Source organism: Hyla sarda, chromosome 1, assembly GCF_029499605.1.
Source record: "Hyla sarda isolate aHylSar1 chromosome 1, aHylSar1.hap1, whole genome shotgun sequence".
In the NCBI taxonomy this organism is placed as follows: Eukaryota; Metazoa; Chordata; class Amphibia; order Anura; family Hylidae; genus Hyla; species Hyla sarda.
Window position 1 is genome coordinate 11,294,629 of NC_079189.1, and position 16,891 is coordinate 11,311,519.

Below are 16,891 nucleotides of genomic sequence, written 5' to 3' on the forward strand. Positions count from 1 at the left end.
TTAGGGACTCAACCCATTTTTACCTTAAGGACTCGGCCCTTTTTTGCAATTCTGACCACTGTCACTTTATGTATTGATAACTCTGAGATGCTTTTACCTTTTATTTTGATTCCGAGATTGTTTTTTCGTGACACATTCTACTTTAACATAGTGGTAAATATTTGTCGTTACTTGCATCTTTTATTGGTGAAAAATCCCCAAATTTCATGAAAATTTAGAAAAATTTGCATTTTTCTAAATTTGAAAATCTCTGCTTGTAAGGAAAAATGGATATTCCAAAAAAAATTAGATATTGATAAACAGATACAATAATACAATAATATTTTACTTTTTGAAATACATTAGAGGGCTTCAAAGTAAATTAGCAATTCTCCAAATTTTCTCGAAAATTTCAAAATCTGACCCCGTTTTAGAAACTAAACCCCTCAAAGTATTAAAAATGACATTCAGAAAGTTTTTTTAACCCTTTAGGTGTTTCACAAGTATAGCGGCAAAGTGGAGGAGAAAAATCTAAATTGGCATTTTTTTACACTAACATGTTCTTGTAGCCCCATTTTTTTTGGGGTGTATAAGTGGTATAAGGAGAAATAGCCCCCCAAAATTTGTAACCCAAATTCTCTCAAGTATGGAAATATCTCATATGTTAACATAAAGTGCTCTGTGGGCTCACAACATGGCTCAAGAGGGAAAGAGCAACTGTGGTATTTTTGAAAACGATCTTTGCTCTGGAAATGGAAAATTTGATTTTTAACACTAAAATGATGGTGTTACTCCAAATTTTTCATTTTCACATGATGTAATAGGAGAAAATGGACCCCAAAATTTGAAGCCCAATTTCTCCCAATTAAGAAAACGCCCCATATGTGGATGTTAAGTGCCCTGCTGGCGCACTACAGGTCTCAGAATAGGAGCACCATTGGACTTTTGGAGAGAGAATTTTGCTGGAATTAAAGTCGGGCCATGTGCATTTACAAACCTCCCATGGAGCCAGAACAGCAGAAACCCCTCACATGTGACACCATTTTGAAAACAACACCCCTCCAGGAACATAACAAGGGTTATAGTAAGTACTTACACCTCACAGGTTTTTTGAACAGTGGGCCGTGAAAGTGAAAAATTAGATTTTTCGCACTATATTGATAGTGTTACCCCAAATGTTTCATTTTCATATGGGGTAATAGGGCAAAAGGCCCCCAAAATTTGTAGTACAATTTCGCCTGAGAAAGAAAATACCCCATATGTGGATGTAAAGTACTCTGCGGGTGCACTGCAATGCTCAGAAGAGAAGGAGCGTCATTGGACTTTTGGAGTGAAAAGTTTGTTGAAATTGAAGTCGGGGGCCATGTGCGTTTACAGAGACCCCATTGTGCAAGGACAGCAGTAACCCCACACATGTGACACTATTTTAGAAACTACACCCCTCAAGAAACGTAACGAGGGTTATAGTGAGTACTTACACCTCACATGTTTTTTGAACAGTGGGCTGTAATATTGAAAGAATTGTTTTTAAACACTGAATTGCTGGTATTAACCCAAATTTTTTTAGTTTCACACGTAGTAAGAGAAAAAAAGCTCCATAAAATTTGTAGCCCCATTTCTCCAGAAAACGGAAATACCCCATATAAGGCGGAGAAGCACTGTGCAGGGGCAAAACAGGGCTTAGGAGTGAGACGGCGCCGATGAGATTTGAGGCCTAAAGTGGTGTTTTGCACTGCAATGGTTGAGATTCTGACATAAAATCTAAAAAAAAAAAACCCGGCAAGAGACCACAATTTTGAAACTGCACCCCTCAAGGAAGGTAACAAGAGGTACAATGAGTACTTACACCTCACAGGTTTTTTGAACAGTGGGCCGTAAATTAAAAAATTAGATTTTTTTACACTTAAATGCTGGGATTAACCAATTTCTAAAATTGTCACAAGGGGTAATGGGAGAAATTGGGTTACAAATTTTGGAGGTTTTTTCTCCTGACTATGGAAATACACCCACATATGGAGTAACGTGCTGGGTGGACGCACAACAAGGCTCAGAAGACATAGAGGTCTGTTTGCATTTGAGGCCTATGGCATATCAGTAGCTGACTTTTACATACATTCAGAGGAAAATACAAAAATGAAACACCCACATGTGGCACCATTACAGAAAGTACCCACCCTGAGGAATGGGTATAGGGGTAAAGAGGACATTTTGAACGCACAGGTGTTTCCTACATTTTTTTTCCAGGAATGGATGAAGTGGAGCTTTTGAAAATTGCAATTTTCAACCTATCCTCTACTTCATCATTCTATGAACAACTAACATGTGACTCCGAATTGTCGCCTGGAAATACGACAGAGCTCCTGAGCGAGTACTCTTCACATTTAAGGCCGATGTTTCTTACAGACCTAAAAGTTACATACATTCAGAGGAAAATACAAGAAAGGAACACCCACATGTAAGCCTATTACAAACAGTACACCCCCTAGGGAAAGTGTATAGGGGTGAAGCGGAGATTTGGAACAGACGGGTGTTCCCTAAATTTATTTTCCAGGAATGGATGAAGTGTAGTTTGGTAAAAATGAAAATTGCAATGTTAGTACTGATATGCCAATTATATTCCTAATGCTGTTGACTCTGTGTCCCATGACCCTTTTTTTTTGGGGGGGGGGGGGGGGGGAGATATTATCAGGAGTATTGAGAATTTTTTTTTCTTTTGGGGGGGGGGGGGGAGGTTTGGTTTTAGAATCGAATTCTGGGGAATTAAAATCAGGAAAAAGGATACAAATTTAGTGCTCCATGGAAGTGTGGTACTCCCTGAAGCAATTAACCCCTAACGACCAAGGACGTATATTTACGTCCTTGGCCGGCTCCCACGATATATCGGGTCGGTCCCGGCATGTATCTGAAGCCGGGACCTGGGGCTAATAGTGAACGGCAGCGATCGCGGTGCCGCGCGCTATTAACCCAAAGTTGAATTCCGCGTCTAAAAGGAAAGTAAAAGCTGCCCAGCTGCTCAGTGGGGCTGATCGGGACCACAGCAGTGAAAATGCGGTGTCCCGATCAGCTGGGACACGAGCGGAGGTCCTCTTACCTGCCTCCGGCGTGTCCCCTTGGCGATTGATTGCTCGAAGCCTGAGATGCAGGCTTGAGCAATCGACCGCCGATAACGCTGATCACTGCAAAGCGCTGGCAATTAGTGTTTGCAGTGTTGTAGGTCCCTATGCGAGCTATAACACTGCAAAAAAAAAGGTGTAAAAAAAAAAGTTAATAAATGTGATTTAACCCTTTCCTTAATAAAAGTTCAAATCACCCCTCTTTTCTCACCATGTAAATAAAAATAAATATAAACATAGGTGGTATCGCCGCATGCGTAAATGTCCGAACTATAAAAATATATAATTAATTAAACTGCACGGTCAATGGTGTAGGCGCAAAAAAATTCCAAAGTCCAAAATAACGTAAAAAAATTCCAAAGTCCAAAATAACGTAACTGTTTCAGCAGTATCAGGTTAATTGGGCCCTGTCTATTGGTATATCTGTTCTACTGGATCCCTTTCGGCTTCAGATCCTACCACATTCGGCCCTGAAACCATACAGTATTAGAACGAAGATGCTGTAATGTTCTAGGAGGGTACATTGCTGGATTCTTATATTTCTGTTTTGGGTGGCCGTCTGGGGCTTCATAGGGGCCTATCATCACTGAAAAAATGACCTATACTTTTTGTGCTGCTAAAGTATAGGAAAAAAAGCTGCGATGGCGCTCCCGAGGAAGTAACCCGAAGTCGTGGGTATTTGATGAAGAATAAATAATTTATTTACAGCATAAGAAATCAAAGAAAATAATAAATAAAGCAAGACGAGTTTCGGGAGTCACAGCTCCCTTTCTCAATTGCAGGTGGTTGCAGCAACCATCTGCAATTGAGAAAGGGAGCTGTGACTCCCGAAACACGTCTTGCTTTATTATTTTCTTAGATTTCTTATGCTGTAAATAAATTATTTATTCTTCATCAAATACCCACGACTTCGGGTTACTTCCTTGGGAGCGCCATCACAGCTTTTTTCCTATACTTTTGCATTACTCTACGGACTCTCCCCTGGGCTCCGTCCACACGCTGCTGGCCTGCATACCAAGCTACCATCACCGGCAAGGGATACGCTACCCCCACCCGGGTACTCACCTACACCGGCTCAAGACCTACACCGCACCTGGCGCCACCTCCGCTTTTTTCCTTCATATTTTGCTTTTGTGCTGCTAGGCTTTCCTACTATGTCGAAGTTTGCGCAAAGAAAGCATTTTTAATGTGATTTTACACAAATCGCAGCAGGACTGCAGCAGGGAGGACATTCGTCAAGGTTTAAGCAGACTTTGCATGACATTTGACTTGTGACTATGATGTCTCTACAGGTCCTACAGAGTCAGTATGAGAAGAAGCTATAGCTGGAGGTGGTGGCATTGGAGATGTGCCCGTGGATATACAGATGAAGAAAGGAAGGGATCCCGGCACAGCTTATCTTTTTTCAAATTCTCTTTAAATCTTTATTTCAACATAGCAGTATGCAAAACGCGTTTCGGCTATTCACTTTTTTCAGTTGCATAAGGTTACAGATCAATAAACAGTATATATACACGTCACATCCTAGGTTCAATTAGGATAACAGCTGATAATAAATCCTGATTGACATGTACAACGTCATGGTGACCGGGAGAAGCCCGAGGGGGAAAAAAAGGCAACATTAAAAAAATACACGTGGATCACATAGTAAACAGTGCAATGAATGAATGAGCAGAACATAAACAAAAACTAAGACAGATTAATAAAAGCACTTTTGATAATATGAAAAAACGACAAAACTTGAATAAATAAACAGTTACATAAAAAAAAGCAGATGTGGGCACTCAGAAAAAGACCTCTAAACAACAGTTTCTTATGAGTAAAAAACATGGTGCTTTTCCTTGTAACAGTGTGCACAGTGCACCAATATCATTAGGGGGGGGGGGGGGGGACAGTCAATACCAGTGAAAGGTTTTTTCACCTGCAAAAGTAGAAATGTGATATATGTTATCAAGTGTCTGTTAGTGCTGGGCGGTATGACCAAAAATGCATATCACTGTATTTTTGTACGTTATGGCTGTTCCACAGTATTTAACGGTATACCCCCCCTCCCCCCGTCGCTGCACTTTAAATGAATGAGATGCCGGTGTGAGGTTGCAAAATTCCACCTCACACCAGCCGCGGCGCTGGAATTGATTAAGTTGCGAGCCGGAAGCTGTCACCTCCTCCTGCAAGCGCTAAAAGCCAGACTTTTAGCGCTTGCAGGGGGAGGTGACACCTTGCTGCGGCTCGCATCTCATTCATTTAAAGCTCCGCGGTCGGCAACTTAACCATTTAAAGCGCAGGCGGCTGGCAAATTAACGATTTAACCCCTTAACGACAATGGACGTAAATGTACATCAAGGTGACGTGGTACTTAACGCACCATGACGTACATTTACGCGCCGACATGATCGCGGGCACCGGAGCGGTGCTCTCAGCAGGTCCCAGCTGCTATTAGCAGCCAGGGACCCGCCGTTAATGGCGGACCCTCAATACAGATCACGGCATCTGTGCAGTGCGGTATTTTGAATGAATGATCGGATCGCCCTCAGCGCTGCCGCGGGGATCCGATCATCCAGCATGGCAGACGAAGGTCCCCTCCCCTTTTTCCACATGTCTCCTGGGGTCTTCTGCTCTGGTCTGAGATTGAGCAGACCAGAGCAGAATATCACCAATAATACTGATCAGTGCTATGGTTTAAATAATTTTATTAGATTTTCTTTTTTGAGAAATTTACAACAAAGGAAAGATTGGCCAAAGAAAACAACGTGGCCAAGGAACAATACATAACAAATATAACACATTTATATAAATATTACTAAAGCAATCACTCAGCTGTATGTAGAAATATTAATTTGCAGATTCATGTCTTTGGATGTTGCGGATATTATAGACATATCCGGTAGATCATTATAGGTCATCTTGAAAAATAAAAACGTCACATAAGCAGTTTTAAAGTATTTTATAGTCATTTTTTGTCACATTTTATTCCACAAAAAATTGATTAAAAATGTATAAAAAGTAACACCTAAGCAAACGTGGTACTGATAAAAACTACAGATCATGGCGCAAAAAATGAGCCCTCATATCGCCCCATATACGGAAAAATGAGAAAGTTATAGGTGGTCAAAATAGCGCAATTTCAAACATACTAATTTTGTTAAAATGATTTGAGATTTTTTTTAAGTGGTACAATTATAGAATAGAATATAACATGGTATCATTTTTTTTTTTTAAATAACTTTATTTTCAATTTTTCAAGACGTTTTACATAAACGTAAAATATAATAACAAATACAGTAAACAGAAAGATATACTGATAACGATGGTCTCCATTATATGCAGCTTCATATCGTATTCGAAGACTAGGCGACAGAAGCAAATCTAGAAGGATAGCTAGAGTATCAACTATTAAATATGCAAGAAGTTATTAACTAACAATTAAAGTATGATATCTAAGAGATAGTAGCGAAATTGTTACATTAAAGTTGCAATTAAATTAAGTAAATATGATACTTAATTTGGGAGAACAATGAAAATGAAATGTAAAATATGGAAAATCATAAGGAACAAGACATGAGAGAAGACGAAAAAGAAGAGACGAGAAGGAAAGAGGAAAAAAGGATTAACACAAGTACAAAGAAAAACACGGATGAGTGTATCCATGTCACGGCCGCATCTCCAGCACAAGGGAGATACATTGGTTAAAAACCTGTTTAGTTTAACTGGCGTTTGATACCAATGCATCAACAGTTTAAATTGGTATTCTTTGTGAGCAATACAGGACGAAGACATCATATGGAACACCATTGATCAAAGTCAAGTGATCTGCCTACATATGCCTCCCATTTTGTCATGTATGAATGGTATTTGGAAGTTTCATAGTTCGGTGTCATTAGTAAATTGTAGATATCTGAGATCAATCCTCTTGTAGACATACTACTCCTACATATATGTTCAAATGTAGTCGGAGGGGGAAAGGTAAACTCACTTGTATGTAGTGATAGACTATTTATCAGACTTTGGTAAAAGGGGTAGGATGAGTTGGGCAAAGCATATTTACTTTGTAAATCTGTGAATTGCATAAGGACCCGCCTCAATGGGTCTATTATGTCAGCTAGATGGAATATTTTAGCATTAATCCATGGAATGATAGTTGATGTATCTTCGCTATATAGAATTTGTGGATTGAAAAGCAAAGGGGTGAGCAATGAGGTGTTTGATTTTAAGGGGAATTGGGAAATTGCTTTGTTCCAAATAGAAAGTGTGAGTTTTATAGGACCCAATAGGTTATTAGAAATTGCATGTGGTGTATTATTAAAGAAGAAGGATGTACGGGTTTAAGCCACAGTTTTTCGATCTCTACCCATTTGTTGAAGGCTAAAAAGGATGTCCAAGAGGTAAGTCTACGAAGGTTTGCGGCTAAATAATACTTGTGGATATCTGGAAAAGCCAGGCCATCATATTTTTTTAGGGAAGTCAAGACTGACAATGATATTCTATGACCCTTGCCTCCCCAAACAAATTTTTAACATATAAGTTTGTATTTTTTTATGTGAACCTTTAGGGATGGGGATAGGAAGGGTTTCGAAAAGGTAGACCAGTTTCGGCAAGACAGTCATTTTCAGTGCATCAATCCGTCCCATAAAAGAAAGAGGGAGTGAAGACCATTTGTCAAGTATGGACTTAATTTCATGTATAATATAGGGAATATTATGTTTAAACAATAGTCCATACTTGGGGGTGATCCTAACCCCTAAATATTTCAAAGTTACTTCTTGCCATTTATATGGATAGTTGGTCTTCAAGTTTTGTAAAAGGGGATTAGGAATGTTGATAGGTAAGGCCTCTATTTTACTAGCGTTTATTTTATAACCCGACAACTTACTGTATGTGTCTAGGGTAGAATGTAAATTTGGCAGGGATGTATGCGGATTTGAGATGGTTAAAAGTACGTTGTCTGCGAATAATGAAACTTTAAACTCCCTATCCTCAATTTTTATACCTTGAATGTCAGGATTGGAACGAATAGACCTAGCCAACGGTTCGATACGGAGTATAAACAGGAGGGGTAATAAAGGGCATCCCTGTCTCATACCGTTAGAGATCACTAATTTAGGGGATGTGGCGTGAGGCATTCTTATTTGAGCTGACGGTGAGGTGTACAGGGCGGAGATAGCAGTGAAGAAAGGTCCCACTATTCCATTTGCCTTCAAGACAGACAGTAGGAATGACCAGTCGAGCCTGTCAAAAGCTTTTTCAGCATCAAGATCTAATATCAGGCCAGATGATTTTGTTTTGTTAATTACGTCTATCAGGTCAATATTTCTCCTAGTGCTGTCCCCAGCCTGTCTAAATCGAACGAATCCCACCTGGTCTTTGTGTATGAGGCCAGGGAGAACATTGCTTAGCCTATTTGCCAAGATTTTGGTGAAAATGTTTAGGTCTGTGTTTAATAAGGAGATAGGCCTGTAGCTGGCGCAATTCGTAGGGTCCTTTTCGGGTTTCGATAATACTGTTATATATGAATTTAACATTGTTGGTGGAATAGGCGAGCCTGATCAAAATTAATTGAACAAAGTGGTGGGGGTTAAGTAAATCAGCAAATGTTTTGTAGTAAAAATATGGCAGGCCGTCAGGCCCTGGGGATTTTCCCTTAGGGAGATTTTTCAAAGTGTTAAGGAGTTCCTCAGATGTTATGTGAGTATTTAGTAGATTAAGCTCTTGTCCATCAACTTTGGACAAGCAAGGTATGTATTTATTTGGGTCAATTTTTCTGCGTCACTCATGGAGGGTGATGAGGGTAAATTATACATTTTAGAGTAAAATTCATGGAATGAGTCCGCAATCTTGGTTGGATCATGTGTTAGGGACCCATCGCTCTATTTAATCGCAAAGGGGTTTGTTTTAGACAATTGAAAATTGAGTTGAGAGGCCAATAAAGAAAGAGGTTTGTTCGCATTTGCGTAATACCTATGTTTTGAATAGGAAACTAGTTTTTATGCATGACCTATAGCAAGGTCTTTTAATTGAGTGCGTATATAAGTAATGCGTCTTAATGTGTGTAAATTGGGGTGTGATATCATTTTAGATTCTTAAGTTTTAAGTTTAAGTTCAAGATCTTTGGAATGTTGAAGGTTGTTTTTTTTTATATGAGATGCTAGTTTTATACAATGGCCTCTCAAAACTGTTTTATGAGCTTCCCAGAGAGTGGAGAACGATGATACTGAACCTAGATTAAAATCAAAAAATTCTTTAAGGCACGCTCCCAGGTCCTCTCTATACATATTCTTTTTCAAAAGTGATTCATTCAGTCTCCAGTGACAATGTCTCCGTGGAGTACTGGAATCTAAAAGATCTAAAGTCACAGGTGCATGGTCTGACCACGTAATAGAGTGTATCGTGGTTTTGGTCCACCGAAGGCCAGGGAGATTGCCAAAGAACATGTCAATTCTCGAATGAGTCGTATGTGGATTGGAATAGAATGTGTATTCCCTGCTATTTTGGTTTGAGATTCTCCACAAATCAAATAGATGGTATTTTCTAATTAGTTGTCAGAATTGGGATGAAAGGCGATGAGCTGAAGGGTAAGGGTTAGGGTGCTCAACCAAAGCTCTATCTACTGATGTGGAGAATGGCAAGTTGAAATCTCCTCCTATCAGTAAGGTAGTAGGAAGTAGTTTAGCTAATTTAGCAAACACCCTCGTTAAGAAAGGAATTTGGGAGTTGTTAGGGGCATATCTGTTACATAAAGTTACAGGGACATTGGATAATTTGCCAGTAAGTATGATGAATCTACCACCTGAGTCTATGTATGAAGATGTCACTTGAAAGGGACATGTACGTGAAATAAGGATCGCCACACCTCCCCTCCTTCGATCTTGATTCGCCACATATACCTCAAGGAAGAATCTATGTGCAAACTCAAAGGACCCAGAACTGTCATGATGGGTCTCTTGGATGAACGCAATGTCAATTTTCCGCATACGCAGCTCCTTGAGCAACAGTCTGCGTTTGACATCCTTGTTCAGCCCTTTAACGTTAAATGAGAGTAGGCACGCCATGACAGGTCATAAAGTGTGTATGTGCGCAATAAAGATAAGTCCTACCAGTTTCCAGAGTGTAGCTGGAGGATAGGTATTGCTGCCCTCCCCTCCGACTGGGGTGTTTGTGAAGGTAGGGACAAAGGAAATAGGGGTTCCAGAGTCGAGATATGGTTTTGAAGCTCCGAAAGTATTGGAAACCATGTGGGCGAGAGAAAACAAAGAGATTAGTTAAGAGACAAAACATAAAATAACACAATGACATGATAAACTATTGATTAGATTAGTTCCAGTTAGGGACGAGAACCCCTGCAGGATGTAACGAGAGTCTAGAGAAAGTGTCCGCTCCCTAGCTAAAGGAGGAAATAAGATTCTCTAGTACTGGAGAAAGAGGCTACAAGCCAACAGGAACGGCCTGTCCATTCCAACCCCCTGCTGGGACTTAAAAATGTAGAAGTAAAGGGGGGATAAGATACCCTAGATAGAATCATAAGAAGTAATACTATCACTTAACACTTCTATATTATACTAGCGGTCTAAATCAAACTATTAAGTAGATATCAGTAAGTTAGGACCTGCTAAGCCCTACTAAGCATTGAAATGATATGATAACACAACATATCTAACGCATCTATTATTCATCCAGGTATATTCAGTGGATTAGGGTCGTTGCGGTCTGGTGTGCGAGGTTGATGGCTTCTTCTCCTTCTAGGTGAGACCCTTGTCTAAATCGGTGATGGGGAGGGAGGGGGAGGTAACCGCACCCAATTGGATAATTTCGGAATAGGTATTCCCAATAAGTCGCAGAATTTTTGTAAGTCCTGTGAGGATCTGAGTGTAGCAGATTTCCCATTATGTCTAGCTGAGAGGCTAAATGGGAAGCCCGAGCAATAGGTGATGTCATGGTCTTTTAGGGTTTGAAGAAGGGGTTTCCATTGTCGCCTCTTCTGGAGTGTTAGCCAAGACAAATCTGGCATCAGTTGGAGGATGGCACCATCAAAGTCTATGGATCTCATGTTTCTGGCTTTGTACATAATTTTCTCTTTTACTTCGCAATCCGTAATACAGCATATTATATCTCTAGGGTATGAGGTTGATCCCTTAGGCTTAAGCGCTCTATGAGCATGGTCCATTTTGATTTTGTTTGTTGGTGGGACCTTCAGGACCATATTGAATATGGCCTCTAGAGTTATTTTCAGGTCGTCTTCTTGGGTCGCTTCAGGTAAACCTCTAATTCTAATATTGTGTCTTCGTCCACGATTATCCAAGTTTTCTAGGTGCCTCTGATAGTCGCATAAGGTGTTATGCTGAGCCGTGATCGTTGTTTGAAGTGATGAAATATACTGACGAGTATGGTCATGATCTGATTCAAGTGAGTCAACCCTCTGATTCACTTCTCTAATATCTTGACGAACTGTGGCAATTTCTGTTTTCAATGTGTATTTCATCTAATTTTTCATCTCAGACAGCAAGCTTTTAAAATCTTCTATAGTGGGAAGATGACATAGATATTCTTTCAGTGACTTGTCCTCCACATGCGCTGACCCTTCCATGTCTGGGTTTGGTGTCTCCATGGACCATGAAGAATGCTCTTGTCGCTTACGCAGCGGTGAGGAGGAAGTATCTGTGGGGACTCAATCCCAGTCTGAAGAGGTTGATAGGGTCCTTTTTATTTTTTGAGTGTTTGTCTTAGGCTCTCTTTTGTCTTTAGGGTTGTCAGACGCGGGGGGGGTTAATGTCTGATTCGCCTGGATTTTTTAGGAACTCTGAAGGAGAAAATTCTGCCAAATCCGTGTTCGTGTCAGTCGTTTTCTGAGTGGGAGCCATGTCTAGGTTGCGAACAGTTCGTTTTTATGTGAGGGTTCAGGTAGAGACTCAGTCGGTTTATATTTCCTTGTTGGTGATGATGGTACGCTGTGAGAGATGCAGGGTGAGTTATTTATAATAGATGAATTTTCCCGTACAGAAGAGGAGATGGATGCTGACCTTGATCTACATGGTATCATTTTAATCATATTGACCCACAGAATAAAGAAAACATGTAATTTTTACCGGAAAGTGTACAGCATGAAAACAAAACCTTTTAAAATTTGCTAAATTGCGGTCTTCTTTTCAATTTGCCCACATAAATATTTGTTTGGTTGCACCGTACATTTTTTGGTAAAATAAGTGATGTCATTCCAAAGTACAATTGGTGACGCAAAAAACAAGCCCTCATATGGGTCTGTGGATGGAAATATAAAAGAGGTATGATTTTTAGAAGGCGAGGAGGAAAAACAAAAATGATAAAATAAAATTGGTCTGGTCCTTAAGGCCAAAATGGGCCTGGTCCTTAAGGGATTAAAGCGCAGGCGGCCGGCAACTTAACCATTTAAAGCACAGCGCCCAGCAACTTAACCATTTAAAGCGCCGGCAGCCGGCAACTTAACCATTTAAAGCGCAGCGGCCTGCATCTCATTAATTCGAAGCGCTAATGGCTCACAGGAGGACGGGGAGAACATATGATTATTTCCCCGATGTGGGGACAGCCGCTGCGGCTGATAATTCATTCATTCATCTGAGGGGGGAGGGGCCCGACCGGTATTGCGGTATAGGAAAATTTATAGGAAAAATTCATATCGGCGCTCTTGAATCATTGATGCACTATTCTTCCTTGAAAGGAAGAGGGAATATGAAACCCCAACTTAATCTTTATTCAGCAATAAAAGCAGGTACAAAATAGTCACACACCATCAGATAGACATCTGGACGCGTTTCGGGTGGGTATACCACCCTTTATCACAGATAGTTTTCAAACCCCCAAAGGCTCCTTATATTAGGAGAAAATTCCAGGGGGTGGAAACTTCCTGTCTAACAACTTCACATGTGAACACAATGATGAAAAATTGCTTTAAAATGAACATATAAAAACACCACATAGAATAGTGAATAAAATACCAACATAATAGTGAAACTGTAGTTTTCTCACTTTATTTTTCAATACAACATGTATTTTGGATTAGTCTGGAACCATGGATATTAATTTATATCAATGTTTATAATCCAATAAGATTGCGGTAATCCGGCAAGAATTCCAACATACATGCCGATAGTTCGGCAAAATAAAAGAATTTTTCATGTATAAAGATATAAATGATCTAAAATATTTTTGACTTATACTATGATTAAACTATGCCATGATGACATGAATGAAAAACCAAATCATATCAATAATGCAACAGGAATTCTTGTCTGATGTTGAAACCAGCAGGGGCATGCGTTTTTAACACAAACTACCAATACGCTTCTCTATTTACTAATTTCCTTTGTGCATTGCCCCCTCTCGTACCTACAATTATTTTTTCAATTGCATAGGCTACAAACGTATGGTGTGAACCATGATGAACGTCTATAAAAGGTTCCTTTCAAGATTGATTGCGCACCTGGGTCAGTGCGAGTCCGAGCATAGAATTTGTGGGTCAGTAGAGCTGGTCTCAACCTTGCTTGTATATACGCACTATTCTTCCTGCCTGGCTTGGCCCTGTGTAACGTCCCCTTCATAAATATTCATGACCTGATCTCAATTCTATACAGGGAACATATAACTCTAGATCCTTCTACTGCTGTCACATGATCATCGTCATCACAGGTCCTTCTGCCACATTGTCCTTTATCCTGCTTTACTGGTCCCATTATTGTGACATCATCACATGTCCTACTGTGGTGTCTTGGAACGGGCTCACTTTTTGATACTCTGAAGACAATTTGGGTGGCTGTTGCCTCAAAGTGTTTTTCTGTGTCTTTTTATGTTTTTTGAATGTGCTGAGCCCTATGTAAGTGTAAGGGGTTAACACTTTCTACCTAAAAGTCTGTGTTTACTGTAAAAGTTCTGGTAATACTGTTTATCACATGTCCACCACTCAGCCAATGAGAGTTAAGGGCAGTCCTGTCTCCACCCCCACTCCCAAGGGAGAGGGGGAAGATCCAAAAGTAAATGTTCAGTACAGGATCTTGCTAGAGTTAGTTCTGGCCTAGTCGGCAAAGGAGTAAGAACACATCCTGCATCTCTCACACCTTCGGTTCACCCCAAGAAACAACATTCCAGCACACGGCATCAAAGCTGGGACCTGTTTAATGTGTACCGCTACAGGAGTATTACCATCACAAGTGGTAGCATTGGAGGTAATGCAGTACCAACGGATTCAGTTGCAAAGTAAGGACTAAGGTGTGGGTATCCTTTAGGGCCCGTATCGCCTCTGGCATCGTAGCAGATACAGAGCAAGACCTGGTCGGTCAATCACTGCTGTTGTGTTGTATGTATCTCTGCCCCTCAGTGACTGTATGACCAGGACTGGCTCTGTATCTTCTACATGCTGGAGATGTAAGACCTGTTATGATGTCACAATCATATGACCAGTATGTGTGGGGGCTGAGCTCAACAGTGTAGGATAGAAGAGAATGTGGCTGAAGGACCTGTGATAATGATCATGTGACAGGAGTGGGCGGAGCGGATCTAGAGTCACATATTCCCTGTAGAGAACAGAGCTCATGTCCTTTAAGAAAAATGAAGGGGGCATTACACAGGGAAGGGCAGAAAGATGAGTGCATCAAGGGACTGGGAACGCCCCCAATGCACCAAATCATTTCATGTGCACATTTAGATTTTTGGCCATAACTTGGGAACGGGGCCACATAGGAGAAGAAGGTTCAACAAGGTTGGAAACACGCACACTATAACCCTGTACCAGCAGGGAGCGCAGGTTACGCTGATGACAGATTCTCTTGAAATATAATGTTATATATCCTACATGATAAATGCCCCTTTATTACTGCTATAGTTATGGGGGGGACAGGTTCTGTGAACAGCCTGAGTCACTGCACTGAGAGGGTAAGGATATTCAGGAGTCTAGTCTGGTTTAAAATAAAATTATTAAGATTATCTTGCCTGGGGTCTTATTCATTTGACTGCAATCGCACATGGTTATTTTGTTTTGTAAAACTATCACTGCAGTTTTTCAGCCAAAGCCAGAAGGGGAACCATGATGACTTATGCATTTTAAATCCACTCTTAGTTGTGGCTCAAAAACTGCAGTGGCACTTTAAAAAAAAAAAAAAAAAACTTGTTTGTGGGCTGGCAGCCTTATCTGGTCTGATACATTTAACCCCTTAAGGACCAGGGGTTTTTCCGTTTTTGCACTTTCATTTTTTCCTCCTTTTAAAAAATCATAACTCTTTCAATTTTGAACCTAAAAATCCATATGATGGCTTATTGTTTGTGCCACCAATTCTACTTTGCAGTGATATCAGTCATTTTACCCAAAAATCTACAATAAAACTGAAAAAATATCACTGTTCGACAAAAAAGAAGAAACGCCAATTAGTAACTTTTGGGGGCTTCCGTTTCTACGCAGTACATTTTTCGGTAAAAATGACACCTTATCATTATTCTGTAGGTCCATACGATTAAAATGATATCCTACTTATATAGGTCTGATTCTGTCGTACTTCTGGAAAAAATCATAACTACATGCAGGAAAATGTATACGTTTAAAATTGTCGTCTTCTGACCCCTATAACTTTTTTATTTTTCCGCATATGGAGTGGTATGAGGGCTAATTTTTGTGCCGTGATCTGAAGTTTTTAGCAGTACCATTTTTGTATTGATCGGACTTTTTGATCACTTTTTATTCATTTTTTCATGATATTAGCCACGGGTTTCGACGATTGTTAGAGGCCGGGCCCAACCCGCTATGACACTGTTAAGGACCAAGGCCATCTATAGAATGGGAGCGGACCCATGGCGTACAGGTACGCCCTTAGTCCTTACCAGGTTAAAGCGTGCCCGTCAGATCCAACAAAAAAACATTTTTTTACTATGTAACTCAGTACCTAATCCTTACCATATACATTTAATTTTTATGTGTATAGCACCTTTATTTTTTTTTATTACACTTTTAATTTAGTTCACTAGTCTGAATTCCTCTCAAAGGGAGGGGGTGTGGCCTCACTGTGCAGGTCTCCGCCTCCTCCCTCAGTATGCTGTATGCTCACAACTCCCCTAGCATCAGCAAAACTACAACTCCCAGCTTGTCCTCAATGACAGTAGTGGGACACAAGCTGACAGTGGGAGGATTTTTCCTTCAGTTGTGAGCCCTGCGCTCAAAGCTGTCAATCAAGGAAGTGGGTCCATGACATAGGTGATGATGCATGGACACAGCAGGACTAGTATGTGTCCAAGCAGGCAGGGGGGGCAGTTGTTTGACTCGATTTTTCAGTATGAAATACAGAAAATGTTCTAATGAAAGCAATTGCAAAACCTATTGGTTTTGCTTGCTTTACAAAATATCGAACATTATTGTATCCAACAGTGCCCATTTAAGTAATCTGCTCTGGGTTCTGGTTCTTTTAAAAAAGTAATCTGGGATCTGATAAATTTTGTGGGTCCGTCCCCATCATGTGATTGTTTTCGCTGTGATTCCCTCTATGTGATTGTCTTTGCTATTTGCACACATGAAAGATAGTATGGGAAGCCGCTGCAGCCATACTTTTCGTCTGGATATACTGTCAAAGATTGTTGTTGCTCAACCCTTTAAAGGTGAGTTTTTCTCATGACCCCTTGAACGCTACCACCTGTATTGAAGATTCTGCCCAGGGGAGTGCTCTTGGGAATTTTTTGTAATTTCTTAGGAACTTTGTCTGCTGCCAGACAAATATGGGTGGCCTGAGATCTGACAGGAGTTGAGTCTGAGGGCTAATTTATTTAGAACTTTTACCTTAAATTATTAAAAAAGGTCT

At 40.3% G+C, this 16,891-nt stretch overlaps 1 protein-coding gene across 1 annotated transcript in view; it reads right to left on the bottom strand.

The window, feature by feature from the left end:
- Positions 1-16,891, bottom strand: part of LOC130283800 (vomeronasal type-2 receptor 26-like) — a 61,478-nt gene that overhangs the window by 3,152 nt on the left and 41,435 nt on the right. The gene's annotated exons all lie outside the window — the stretch shown is intronic.